Consider the following 14,635-nt stretch of genomic DNA (forward strand, 5'->3'; position numbering starts at 1 on the left):
GCTAAAGCTGAAACTCCAGTACTTTGGCCACCTCATGCGAAGAGTTCATCATTGGAAAAGACTCTGATGCTGGGAGGGATTGGGGGCAGGAGGAGAAGGGGACGACAGAGGATGAGATGGCTGGATGGCATCACTGACTCGATGGACGTGAGTCTGAGTGAACTCCGGGAGTTGGTGATGGACAGGGAGGCCTGGTGTGCTGCGATTCATGGGGTCGCAAAGAGTCGGACACGACTGAGCGACTGATCTGATATGATCTGATCTTTAAAGTCTTTAATGAATTTGTTACACTACTGTTTCTGCTTTCTGTTTTGATTTTTTTTGGCCAGGAGGCATGTAGGATTTAAGTTGCCTGGCCAGGGATCGAACCTGTACCCCTTGCACTGGAAGGTGACGTCTTAACCACTGTACCATGAGGGAAGTCCTCTCTTTTAGAATTAAACAGAGAAAAGTAAGAGCAAAACTTGCAAGCAAATTAAATAGAAAGAATAATAAAAGTAACATCTGCATAAAATTTTCACTTAGGATAAAGACACTGATATAAAAACAGTGATCAGATAACAGAGGGGATTCAGTAAGAAAAAAGATTCTGGTGTTCACTCCAGTTGCAGATGAGTACTTGATCAATGAAAAGATCTGGGGAGATGCTATGCAGAGACTTGAGTCTATACAAGTCTTACCAAAGTGGAAAAATAATAAAAATTTTCAGTAAGTTTTTACAAAAAAGAAAAAAAAATAACAGAACATTCCAATGTGATTTTCACTGTTATGAGTTAGTTTCTTGAACTATTCCCAGATGGTTCAGTGGTAAAGAATCTGCCTGCCAGTGTAAGAGATGCAGGAGACTTGGGTTTGATCCCTAGGTCAGGAAGATTTCTTGCAGTAGGAAATGGCAACCCAATCCAATAGTCTTGCCTGGGAAATCCCATGGGCAGAGAGCCGGGTGGGCTACAGTCCATGGGGCTGCAAAGAGTTGCTCAGTAACTGACTGAGCAACTGACAGCATGCAAACACATCATAAAAATACCTTCACATTTTTAATACAATAAAAAAAGTTCAACCATGAGTATCTACAGCACATCTGTATTTCATTCTTGACAGCTGGTTGGGAAATACTGATCTATTCTGCCATACTGCTATAATATAAAGGTTTAGGTTGGCATTGTGAATGATGACCAATATTTCCAGTTTTTCTCCTCTTTCTAAACATTCAGAAAGATAACACTTCTCATCCCCTTCACCCTTGGCATGACCACATGGCTTACTTTGGTCAGTAAAATCTGTAGATTAAAGTGACACACATGACTTCCCAGCAGCAGTATTTAAAAACTGATACCCTCTATACCCACATAAAAGTATAATTCAAAAGATACATGAACTGCTATGCTTCAGTTCAGTTCAGTCGCTCAGTTGTGTCTGACTCTTTGCGACCCCATGAACTGCAGCACGCCAGGCCTTCCTGTCTATCACCAACTCCCAGAGTTTACCCAAACTCATGCCCATTGAATCCGTGATGCCATCCAACCATCTCATCCTCTGTCGTCCCCTTCTCCTCCCACCTTCAATCTTTCCCAGCATCAGGGTCTTTTCCAATGAGTCAGCTCTTCGCATGAGGTGGCCAAAGTATTGGAGTTTCAGCTTCAACATCAGTCCTTCCAATGAACACCCAGGACTGATCTCCTTTAGAATGGACTGGTTGGATCTCCCTGCAGTCCAAGGGACTCTCAAGAGTCTTCTCCAACACCAAAATTCAAAAGCATCAATCTTTGGTGCTCAGCTTTCTTTATAGTCCAACTCTCACATCCATGCATGACTACTGGAAAAACCATAGCCTTGTCTAGATGGACCTTATATGCTGTCTAGGTTGGTCATAACTTTCCTTCCAAGGAATAAGCAATAGCAGCACAATTCACAATAGCCAAGACATGAAAGTAACATAGATGTCCATCAGCAGATGAGTGGATAAAGATGTGGTACAGAGAGACAATGGAATATTACTCAGCCATGAAAAAGAATGAAACAACTTCATCTGCAGCAACATGAATACAACTAGAGATTATCATACTAAGTAAATTAAGTCAGAAAGAGAAAGACAAATACCATATGACATCACTTATATGTACAATCTAATATATGACAGAAATGAACCTATCTACAAAGTAGAAACAGACTCTCAGACACAGAGAACAGACTTGTGGCTGTCAAGGGGTAAGGAGACTGCAGAGGGATAAGCTAGAAGGTAGGGGCTGGTAGTTGCATCCTATTACATATAGAATGGATGGGCAACAAAGTCCTACTGTATAACACGGGAACTATATTCAACATCCTGGGATAAACTATGGTGTTAAAGAATATAAAGAAAAATACATATATATGTATAACTTGGTCACTTTGCTTTACAGCAGAAATTAAAAAAAAAAAAAAAGCAAAGGCTCTCTTTCCCTGCAGTGGTGATTATGAAAGAATATGTTGAATGCAGATGATAACGGGATTGAACCCCTGGGGATGCGTGAGCCCATCTATGGAGAAGTGCCCTGGAGTCACCTGCTACCACAGTGGACTTCTTTGCAGGAAGAAGAAACTGACATTTTCTTGTGTTAGGCACAGAAGACTGGGGATAATTGTTACTGCAGCACATTCTAACCTGTCCTGCATGATAATGAATCAACTTGAGTGAACTCAGAGCCTCTCATTGCAGTAGAACTAAGTTGAAATGTCTGTGAAATGAAATAAATCAAAATAAAAGCTATTTTAGGTCAAATTAACACAATTAAAGTATTTCTTATTCCGGATTTCCCCAGCAAAAGAAAGAGGTTTTATTATAATGTTCTCCAAAGTATTATAAAATCTAGAGAAGCTGTTATTTTGTTTCCTTTCCAGGGTAAGTCATGTAATATTTAACTAACATCTGTATACAAGTTGTCACAAATAAAAAATAAAGAACTATGATACTCTTCTTGGATATGAAATTGAAAAAAAATCGAAACAAGCAGTGGGGATGATATGACATTCAAAATATGAAATTTAGATTTTCAGTTGTCCAATAATGTCCATGCATACAATTTCATATATTAAACTTTTGGAAAAGCAGTAAGATTATTACATTCTGCCTTATATGCATTCTAATAACTCAAAAATTTTAAGCTGTTCTTCACTTCATTGATATTCTTCCTCCAGGCATCTCTGTGCCATGAAATTCAATGAAAATCCTTTCTTTTGACAGAATCCAGCTAAAAATATATAAAATGATCAATGTTCAGGCAGAATTACTCTCCCTCTCTCTTTTTTTTTTTTCCCCAGAATGTGCCCATTAACAAATTACATTGAAATATCACTACCTCTAATTAAATTACTCTGACAGAACACAGGTCGTGTAGAAGCTTCTTTTCCCAAATGTATGATTATTAGTCTCTGAAATTTGATGCAATTTAGTTAGCTTCATATTTCAGGCTACTCATATCAACAAAGAAGGAATCCTAATTCCTAAGTTTAATGACAGGTTTTTGTTATTTTTAAAAGAAAACAGAGTTCTCCTAATAAACTTTACTGAAAAAAGCAGTTCTTGCCACCTGGAGTTTTCAAGTGCACCACTAGAAAGGAAAAAACAAAACTAAATTAATCTTGTTGTCTACGTAAGTTTCGACAATGTGGCCTCAAAATGGGCCACGGAGGCCAAAATGGAAAAAAGGTCCCCAGAAAGCCCAACTTACTAAGCCATGGGCACACCAAGTAACAAAATGAAAACTGAAGAAAAGAAAGAGGCACACAGAACATAATGTTCATTAAGCAACTCAGCTCTCCTGTTATGACAGGATATTACATTAATGGGAATTAAAGTCCATGGAACTATTAAACTATTAAATCCTAAAGTATTTGCTGATAGTAAAGCTACAAAACAAACAGGGTAATATTTTTATCCTAAACACTTAAATTAAAAATATATTTATTCCTTTACACACTTTTAGGAGGAAAAGATATCTGTCATATGTTAACAAATGACAATGTATTTAAAATAGTTCTTGGAAATCTTCCATAATATATAACTCATAACCTAAAAGCCAAATTCCTAATTATTAATGCTAAGTGAAAGTGAAAGTGAAGTCGCTCAGTCATGTCCGACTCTTTGCGACCCCATGGACTGTAGCCTATCAGGCTCCTCAGTTCATGGAATTTTCCAGGCAAGAGTACTGGAGTGGGTTGCCGTTTCCTTCTCCACGGGGTCTTCCTAACCCAGGGATCGAACCCAGGTCTCCCGCATTGCTGGCAGACACTTTACCGTCTGAGCCACCATGGAAGTCCTATTCCCCCAAAAGATATACTGGGTCACCAGCTCCTGGAAAGAACTCTGTGAAGAGCAAAGATGGACTTTCTACAGAAAGCAAACTATAAAAATCTTAACAAAAGCAACACCAAAACCCACAACATCACATGCTTTATTTCTAAAGGCTGTCTATGTTTTTTTGAACATGAACAAATTGACGTGTATGTATTGTCTTCAATATACGGCAGATTCCATAAAAATGTCATCAGCGTTACCATGTCTTTCACAGAGCCAATGAAGTTGTTCAAAGTAATTACATAAAATCCCTAAGCTGCCAATGGAAGTTAAGTAGTAAAAGCAATGAAGAAATTCTAATATAAATTCAGTCAGTGGGTTATTAGTTGGTAAACATCACCATATAACCTGGGGAAAATATGGCCTCCATCTTTTTATTGTCTCAGTAGACCAGTTTTCAACTTTCTGAAGAATTATTGTATAAACTTAAAAAGCGGCTCTAGTAGCATGAAAGCATCCTTCCAACAACATAAACAGATAGTTCTAATTCAACTTACTCTGATCTACCACAGATAGTCACAAGAAAAACAAGGGCAAGTAATCTGTAACACATAATTTTAAAAGTGGGCTATGATTTTAATGAATCATTATAACAATAGTAAAGGGCTATTTCTAGATTATTTGGTTTTACACAAATGCATAAATACCTGAAAATCCCGTTTTACATGTCAATTACTCATTTATATTTATAAATTACATTTTATGCTTACTTTTTTTTATAATGGCTAGAACTGCAGTCATTTCAAACTGCTGTCATTGGTTTAAAAGAACCAAACAACAAAAAAAAAAAAAGCAGAAAAAATCCTCTTCAGAAGTATTTCCCTTCCCTCTATCATAGTCGGAAATGAACATCTACCTCTGTCAACACACAACATCAGCAATCTAAAGAGCTGGGGAGAAATCTGCTGCTTCACCTGGCAATGGTAAGCCTTAGCCTCATTAATGGGTTGACATTTCCTCTTGGAGAAATGATTACACTTCTATTTCACCATTCTCATTAATTACATCAAAGTGCATGGGCTGAATGATCACACACTGCAATACTATGGCCATCTCATGGATGTGCCACACTGTGATTTATTTGAAACAATTTTAGGTGCAAGAGTTTTCTGCCTGGGGTCATTATCCTTAACCCCACTTTTCTAAATGACACGAAGACATTTAGTCCAGCTCTTATGTATCCTTATAAAGGGTCGGGATACCTTTAAATTTTACAGAGATAAAGGTTTTGTGTATTTGATTTACCTCATAAATACACAGGCAGGTATTAAAGGATTTTCATTACATTAACGAAGATGATATCTAGGCAAGTATCCAGTGTACACACTATTTATTCCCAACTTAACTAATTCCCAGTCTGCATGTGTTAGCTACAATAAATTGAGTTAGGTTAAAACCATATCCTTATCTTGTCCTGATAAGTATATACAATAAGCAGACTAGTCAGAATCATCTTTTAGGCTTTTTGCCTAAAAGCCCCCGAAGTACTCAGGTTTTGGCCTAATACACTATTAGCCCTATTTTAAAAACAGTAACTTAGGCATCTGACTTCCAGAGTCATTAAAATGAATTAAAACAACAGATGTAAGTAATTGAGACAAAGACAGAAAAACATATACCTAAACAAGAATGATGAAAAATCTATTAAATGTGAATTTTTCATCTAAGAAAAAATCCAATTTTTTAAAGAAGAGAGATATAAAAACCAAGAACAAAGGGAAGCCCAAGGTATGAAGGAGACTCTTAGATAGCACGGCATAGCACAGCCAGGTCATGTTTTTGGGGGACCACCTTGCTTCAAATAGGCTGCAAGGATAATAAAGTATAAAGAGTTTTTAAAAAGAGAGAAACGGGACTCCTCTGGTGGTCCAGTGATTAAGAATCCACCTGCCAATGTCAGGGAACATGGGTTCAATCCCTGGTCCGGGAAGATTCTACATGCCGAGGAGCAACTAAGTCTGTACAACCACAACTACCGAAGCTCGTATGCCCAGAACCAGTGCTTTGCAACGAGGGAAGCCACTGCAACTGGAGAAAGCCTACACACAGCAACAAGTACTCAGCACAGCCAAAATAAATTAGACTCAAAAACAAGATAAACATCTCTGTGGGCCAGAAATTACCTTAATGTAATCTGCCATCTGGACAGGAAGCTGTCAGGGACAATCCAAAGTTCAAATTCTGTTCAAAGTCAGAGGAAGTAGACACAGCATCCAGGTTGCCACTTGACACCATGAAATAAGCTGAGACTGGACTCAGGGTGAGTTTGTGCAAGAGCAAAGTGAGAGGTGAAAACAAAAATTCCACAATCTCAATTCATCACATCAAAAAAAATCTAACATGAAGTATAGCCAAGAAAATCTACAATCAGAACTTAACACACTCCAAATGAATTTAATTACAAGGAACAGTCCTCTGATTCACTCTATCCCACTGGCCACTCTGTCTCCAATTCTATAAGATGCATTGAGGTTCTGACCAAGATCTTTACTTCTCTCCATTCTTACCTTAAGGTAATTTCAACCATCTCCAAGGTTTTAAAAAGCACCTACACAAAGATGAATGTTGAAAAAGTACACATAAACCTTAACTGTTCTCTGGAGATCTAAACTCCTATATCCAATTGCCTACGTGACGCCTCCATTTGGACATCCAATGGGCAACTCAAACTGAACAGATGCCAAAGCCAACTCTTGATGTACAGCTGCCCCACAGCCCCAACCAAGGACAAATGCCATGATGAACAGTTTCACCCTCCACCCAAATGCTCTGACTACAAGTCTAGGCGTTGAGCTTGACCCTTGTCTTAGTCCAAAAGGAAACTATCTGAAAGTTTTGTCAGCTCTACTTTCAAAATAAATCTCCAATATGACCATTTCTTATCACACCCATGGCAAACACCTTATCACCAGCCATTATCCGGGTTGAATTACAGCCAGAGCCTCTAACTCATCCGTCACTTCCACTCTTTGTGACACCCAGAGAGGCCTTTCAAAAACATAAATTCGACCATGCTCAAAGACTTCCTATCACACGTAGAAAGAAACCCTTAACAAAGCCCTTGGCTCTGCAACCTCTTCCTCCTGGAGGTCCTTGGGTGACCACAGTCACGTAGGTTGTCTGGTGACTCCTCCAACCATTCACACAGAATCCTGCCTCAGACCCTTTTACATGTATTTGAAATATTACGCAATGCAACAGAGAGAGGAGGAGAGAGAAAGACAGGAAGCAAGAAAACTTGGACAACCAGGCAGGCAGGAGACTGAGTCAACTATCCAGGTAAAAGACCATTAGGTTAAATTTAGTCTTTTAAGCCTTAATGGTTAACGTTACCTTTCTTTTTTTTTAAACTATGTCACTGATTTCAATGGATGATTAGAATTGACTTTTTCCAATCAAAGAAGATAATGAATAAAAGGAATGTGAGACCATCTTTTTATTTATTAGCTGGGTTCACTAGGGACAAGTGATTAGAGTCATAGAATGCATAGGGAAGGGGTACAGCATGTCATGTGTCTTAATAAGAGCTAAGCAAACAGAGAGACAGCAAACAAAAGTGTCTTGAAGCTTGCAGCCTTGTCCTCAGTCTAGGGAGTAAAACCTGCAGCCAGGGCTAGGATGCCACAGACAACCCAGAGTGTGGGCTCTGCTGCATGATGTGACTTCTCACACGCCAGTGGTGTGAAAAGCTGCAGGAGGAATGGACAAATCCCACCCAGCTCCTCAACATTAGGGAATAAGGCAAACACCAACAGTCTCGTGCTGGGCTAGTATTCGTTCATGTATGCATGAAGTCTCCTCAAATTGGGGGACCACTAAGAATGAACCTAAAGAAACCTGGTTTCAACATCTAATAACCAACTATAACCTGCTTCAATGAGAAGGTGGATAGGATGACTTTGTTTAAAAATATTTTTTAATTGATACATAGTTGATTTACGATGTTGCTTTAATTTTTGATATACAGCAAAGTGAGTCAGTTATACATACAAACATAAGTTCTTTTTTATATTCTTTGCATGACTCTTCATATGAAGAAACAAAAGACAAAGGTGGGGACTGTACCCTCTTCCTTAGGGCCAGCAGTACTAGTTAATGGTATCACATGAACTTGTCTTGTGTGTGTGTGAATCCGTCACTGCTTGGTGCTGTATTCTGAATAAATAGTAACTACAGATTAGGTAGTCAACTTACTTAACAGAGTAACTCAGTACGTACAGAGTAAGCAGTCAACTAATATTCTCACTACTACTGTTTCCAAGTCCAAGTTCAGAATGTTTGTGATATATCATCTTAGTTAACTATCATCTGCTGTTGTTGTTTAGTGGCTAAGTCATGTCCGACTCTGCAACCTCATGAACTGTAGCCTGCCAGGCTCCTATATCCATGGGATTTCCCAGGCAAGAAAACTGGAGTGGGTTACCATTTCCTTCTCCAGGGGATCTTCCTGACCCAGGGATCGACCCCATATCGCCTGCATTGGCAGTCAGATTCTTTACCACTGAGCCACCTGGGAAGCCCCAGCTATCACTTGTGTGCTTAGTCGCTCAGTGGTATCCAAATCTTTGTGACCCCATGGACTGTATGTAGCCCGCCAGGTTCCTCTGTCCATGGGATTCTCCAGGCAAGAATACTGGAGTGGGTTGCCATTCTCTTCTCCAGGGGATCTCCCCACCCAGGGATCAAACCTAGTCTCCCACACTGCAGGTAGATTCTTTACCATCTGAGCCACCAGGGAAGCCCCAGTGATCCAAATACTTTCATCTACTTACTTTCTCATGTTTTTTCTGTAGTTTCCTACGGTTATATGTGGCGATACAGAAGGCCACCTAGTGTAAATTCCTCGGTCACACTGACAGTGAGACCACTGCTGCCCGAAATTCTTGTGGGGGCATCCTGAGAAGCACCCATTACATCTCAAGATGAAGAGAGATTTCCATGTTTCCCCCAACAGCCCATACTCCACAAAAATTAACCAAATGATTCCTTGTCTGCCATTTAAGGTGAATACAGAGATGAAAATAACAAGATCCCCAATCTCCAAGATTTTAAAATTGGGAGGAAAGACTTTCAGTAACCAACAGTCAACTAAAACAATGTATAACAAGATGGGCTAAACCAAAGCTCTGAATAATTATATCTGAAGGGAGAAAGGGGACCATTGAAGATGCAGTGAAATGGCAGCCATCTTTTTAATTTTATTAAATCTTCACCCTAGAATACAGTTTTTTTCTTTTTACAAAATCATTTTAAATTTAATTTAATTTAGCTATTTTTTTTTCTTTTTCGGCTGTCCCGCACAGCACGCAGGGTCCCAGTTCCCCAACCAAGGACTGAACACCCACGCCCCCTGCACTGGAAGCGCAACGTCCTAACCACTGGACCTCTGGGGAAGTCCTCACAGCAGCCAGCCTGGGATCTGAGCAGTGAAGGATGAACAGGACACTGACAGGCTGTGTGCGGAAAGGCGAGAGGTGGTGCTTCAGCATGAATGGGGCATGGCAGCTTGGCACTGATGGTGCCTTCACAGGGGCAGCAGTGCTTACGCAAAGAGCCACGACTGGATCAGCTCAACAGTTCCTCACTCACTGCCTTTGTTAAGGATGAATATTTGTGAAGGAGCTTTTTTAAGGGCAAATTTGTTTGGCAAGGTGTTTTTAGAACATATTATCTTTACAAAGGAGGGAGTTTCGTGGACTGAAGTCTCTTATTGAGAGACGTGATCTCCAGGTAGACTGAAACCCATCCAGCTGAACGGAGAAATGTCAACAGAGGCATGAACGAAAGATCTGATCACTGACACACATGAAATCGAAGAATTGAGGGACAGTATGTGTGTACACCATGCTGGTATGCAGTAGGATTCGGGTGTTAAAATTTAAATGCCATTCTAGTTTTTAAAAAAGACTTGGCATTTCCCCTTTGCTGGAGCCCCTGGGGCGAGACCTTTTAATATAAAGAAGACCATGAGTGGCATTTTTTAAACATGGGGATTATTTTTAAAAATACACAGTATATTAATAATATGCAAGCTGTGATTATAAAGAAATAAGATTGATTCTGCAAGTCACACTGAAAAATCAGAGTCATTACATAACAAGCACGCCTTGAATAAATTATAGTCCAACCAACAGGGGCACTAAATATGCACTTTAATTTGGAGTACAGTACAGAAGTAACTTCAGTTTCTAATGAGATGAATTATTAATAAAGCTAAAAGATACTAAAAAAAAAAACCCACTGCTTTTATAAAAGCCAGCTCTAATCTCCTATATTTTATAAGTAATCTCCAAGAAAACACTACCATTTTATACTCAATTGAACCATACCCTCAAATAGTCTGACATAGTGTACTGTTCTCTGAAAAAGAAGTAACTGCATTGATGATGACATTTTTTTCTTATCATTTTCTTCTTGTTTGCCAAGAAAAAAAAGAGAGACAACAGGGGACCACAAGTAAGTAAAGTCAGTTCTGGCTGTGGTTCCACTGATACCCAATAATCCTCTAAACAGCATTGGATTTGTGCTGTTTCTTATGCAGTGAACAGTCAATAATAAATGGTGGCTGTCACAAAAAAAATATGCATACTTAAAGTCTAAAATTCAATATTAGGACAAATTCCTGAGTGGATATTACCACTGAACGTGATACTCGAGTGTTTTTCTTTTTAGTTTTTTTTTTTTTTTAATGTTGTTGAGTAAGTTTTAAAAGGCAATGGCTTCTCTGAGACAAAAAGCAAAGGATAACTCCTACAGGAGTTATTCTGATTCTGAGCTCCCTATGTAGGGAGCCCAGGTTCAATCCCTGGTCAGGGAACTAGATCCCACATGCTGCAATGAAGATCAAAGATCCTGTGTGCTGCAACTGAGACCTACTGCAGCCAAATCAATGAATAAATAATTGTAAAAATCCAAGTCTGACATTCCACATAACAATGGATGAAAGGGGAGCAACAGCTAGAGTGATCAAAATCACAACAACGATTCAACGGTCATTTTTCCTCTCGAGAGGTTCAAAAATTACATGGGCATTTTTAACAAATCATCATCATAAACTAGCTGCTTTCCTTTGGCTAGAATTTGTATGTCATCGAGAAAAGTAAAAGAAGCTCAAGTTACTCTGTTTGAAACACGGCTCTTCCTCCCATAAACCAGTCACCTTCTTTGCATGAAACAGATTTCAGTCATTTTCTGCATGCAGGTGTCACAGTGAGTATAAATCTTTGAAGATCAAACAATATTAGGATTTCAAGTTCCAAATTCTATGCTTTATCCTTTTTAAAAATAATGAATGTCAACAAGGAAAGGTAAAACTTCTTTAGAAGACACTTCCTTAGAATGGTTCTTTAGAATTATTTAGTAAGGAATACAAAACTGTTATCACTCTGGAAAATAAAAATATGCATTTGAGACAACTAAAGATGCAATCCATGTTTCTCCTAAGTTTGCAATTTTGACGGCCCAAAGCAAAACTGATGACCTATGAAGTTCCTGGGGAGATCACATGGCCAGAAAACCAACAACTATTTAGGGATTAGGTTATGGCAGAAAAGGTGCTACTTTAACTTCTTTGTGACCTCTTTTCTTTGAAAAGTTTCTAATAAAATAAACTCAATATTCGTTATAAAGGAGACGATCTCTATTTAGCTCTTTATTATAATGGCTACACAAAAACACTCTGTTGGAAGTTTTGGTTTCTGATGAGTAGCATTCTTCTTTTCAGGTTCAAAGTCAATTTCTTTAAATAGCCTGTTTTATATGCATACACCACCTTTTGATAATTATTTCATGAATTACAGTTTAGCCTTTTAAACAAGCAACTTTGTTGAATATCTTATTGTTCTTCTAGGCAGTTTCAACTCTCTTGATGTTTGGCAAATTTTTACAAAATTAATGAGGCTAACCTTCATTTCTCAGACTTGCAGAGTTACTTTAGGTTAACAGAAGCATCTTATTTAAAGATGACTCATAGTCAAGGACTTTTAAATTTGACTTTAACTTTAGGAAAATCTACTAAACTCAAAGTAGATCTTAAATAAGAGAGACTTACACAACACATTCTTAATCTTAAACACATTTAGGCAATTAAAGGTTAATCCCACTGAAAATACATTAGGTTTATAAAATATAGATACCTGAACTAAAATGTAAAAGGACATTAATGATATTTTTCAATTTATAAAGTTCCTTTTCATGGCTGCATGATATTCTGTTTTCTTCCTCCCTTCCATGCCTGAAGGTGTCTGTCTTCCTACAAGGAAGAAGCTGAAATCTAATCATAAACAATGGCAAGCATTCTACCATCAAGGAAGTCACAGTTTTATGTGAAAATTTCTCTAGCAAATTATGTGAATTAAGATGAAGATCTACATAGTGGGGATACAGGTAATTAGGCCAAAAATTTAAAAATTGAAGTTGACATTTAAAAACACGATTAAATGGAGTATCACAAAAAAGGCTATAATTTGCCACAAAACACCTGGCTTGTAAACTTTCCACTTACTTGCAGTTTGTAGGAAAATATCCACAATATACAGAAAGGGACCAACAGAGCCTGTTGCAAAGCATTAGCAGCTGGGCTTGAAGATGTGCAATTCTCTATACTTACCACACTAAGGAAGGCAAAGGAGAAATATGGCTTGTAAGCATTCCTTCCTTAAACCATCATCCTTACCCCCAGAGAATACATCTGTACAGTTACTTGGTGATTATGTTTTAGTTTGATTTTAGAATAACAGAAATTCAGAGCTTCACTGACTTCTTTTTTTTTTAAATATAAAATCTGCTTTGTACATAAGCGGTCTCATTTTATGCTACTTTGTTTTCTGGTTTAACTAAATCACTGCTAGTGGGAATGAATCAGGCAATTTTGGTTACCTGAAAGGAAAACATAGGATTCTGCTCAGCTCTTTCATTTCTCCATGAAGATACACACGTAGCTCTTTAATCAAAACATGCCATTGAATTTCCATTTCCCATAATTCCTTCTGCTTAGTGAACAAAGTCCTAAGAGGTATGTCAGAATAAAAACAGGGATAAAGTTCTTTGGAGCGGACGGAAATGCCTCTGCAACCTTTTATAACTGGAATACTGACCATCAGCAAAACACAGACTGGGTGGCTCAACAGAGTCCACATTACATCTGATTCACTGATCCCTTTCAAATTCTTGCCCCCAACCTCTGTGCAACACAAAACCTTCCTGAGCTCTGCCGGTCCTTTCGTCTGTTTGCAAAACAAAATACAACAGAAGAATAAATTCTTCAGTGGAGGAGGGAACAGCATTTCTGATTGGCATTTCTCTTCCTTTCAGTTCTCTTAAGATGCCTGTTCTACCTAGTTTAGGGAGCTAGTCACTCTCCATCACCTGTTACTTATTAAGTCGTTCAATTAAAAATAGCTGTAGCTCTTCTAGCTTTCTCCAAAGAAGCAACTCAGATGAAAAGTCAATAATGAAGGTGCTTTGTGTCCCCAGCAGCACTCAAAGTACTTCTAAGATCATTAAGACCAGTAAGGACTCGTTGGTTTTATACCCGGAATTGGGTACGAATCTAAGATGAAATGCCAAAAGAGTGTGTTGGAGAACACTTGTTAAGTACAAAATGCTGTACAGAAATGTCCTCCATACTCTAAATGCATCTAAAAGGAAAGATGCTTGAAATGTAAAACATACCTACCAATAATTTTGCTAATGTCTCGATACAACACTCTTGAGTGCTTTGTTGCTCGGATTTCTATGAATGTTCAGCACACCAAGAAACTTTACAAGGTCTTCAGGTGGGCTCTTACATGAAGGCAGAACTGCTTTTAACAATAGCTTGTTAGATTCTGTCTTGTTCTGAAACGTCCCCCTTTCCACAATTAACTTTCCAGTTCATACCATATGCTAAACAGTTGATTACAGCATGAGACTACGATGGGACCCAGTGAGGAACTCCCTAGAAGTATTCTGGGACAAAATTTAACCTTGGAGGATTCGGGGAGGTGAGACTAGTTAGAAAGGGAATTCTGGAATAACCCAGAACAAAGAAGACTTATGACATACCCAAGAAAAAGCCAAAGCTAACCATTGCTTGAAATATCAAGTTAATATATAGAAAGTGAAGTCGCTCAGTTGTGTCCGACTCTTTTGCGACCCGGTGGACTGTAGCCCACCAGGCTCCTCCATCCATGGGATTCTCCAGGCAAGAATACTGGAGTGGGTTGCCATTTCCTTCTCCAGGGGATCTTCCCGACCCAGGGATTGAACCCAGGTCTCCTGCATTGCAGGCAGACGCTTTAACCCTGAGCCACCAGGGAA

General features: G+C 38.7%; 1 protein-coding gene across 2 annotated transcripts in view; it reads right to left on the bottom strand.

Annotated features, from left to right (window-relative positions):
- CDH2 (cadherin 2, type 1, N-cadherin (neuronal)) overlaps nt 1-14,635 on the bottom strand; it is a 251,009-nt gene that overhangs the window by 83,184 nt on the left and 153,190 nt on the right. The window contains exon 1 of one of the 2 annotated variants that reach the window (XM_010828957.1): nt 13,214-13,911. The exons of the other annotated variant lie outside the window; for it this stretch is intronic. The gene's annotated coding sequence lies outside the window, so the exon portion shown is untranslated. Of the gene's footprint in view, nt 1-13,213; nt 13,912-14,635 lie in introns of those variants that run through there. 2 annotated transcript variants of the gene reach the window in all.

This window comes from Bison bison, unplaced genomic scaffold (assembly GCF_000754665.1).
Source record: "Bison bison bison isolate TAMUID 2011002044 unplaced genomic scaffold, Bison_UMD1.0 scf7180017864498, whole genome shotgun sequence".
Classification (NCBI taxonomy): Eukaryota; Metazoa; Chordata; class Mammalia; order Artiodactyla; family Bovidae; genus Bison; species Bison bison.